Below are 468 nucleotides of genomic sequence, written 5' to 3'. Positions count from 1 at the left end.
GTCATGGGTATGGTTCATTTTTTAATTATATTATCATATTTGTATGAATGTTTTGTCTGCCTGTATGTATGTGCACTTCATGCATCCAGTGGCCATAGAGATCAGAAGAGGTAGTCCAATGCCCTGGAAATAGAATCAGAGAGGGCTATGAGTTGCCACATGGGTACTGGGGAATCGAACTCAGGTCTTCTACAAGAGCAGCCGGTGTTTTTAAACCACAGACTGATCTGCCTGGCCCCAAAGCAATGTGTATATTTAAGATAAAAGGAAAAGCAGAATCAAGTCCCTTCATGTTTCTCTGCATTTTTCAGTGGACTATTTAGTATCTTTGCAAATCTCTGTACAGTAACAGACCTCCCTGGGCCAAATATTTCCTAGAAACCTTAACTTCTGATAATGCCTGAAAAAGAAATGAGCTATATTCTACCCTTTAACCTTTGCCTGGTATACACAGTCTATAAAAATCTG

This window comes from Mus musculus, chromosome 8 (assembly GCF_000001635.26).
Source record: "Mus musculus strain C57BL/6J chromosome 8, GRCm38.p6 C57BL/6J".
Classification (NCBI taxonomy): Eukaryota; Metazoa; Chordata; class Mammalia; order Rodentia; family Muridae; genus Mus; species Mus musculus.
The sequence above is the reverse complement of the archived record's forward strand: the minus strand, read 5'-3'. Positions refer to the sequence as shown.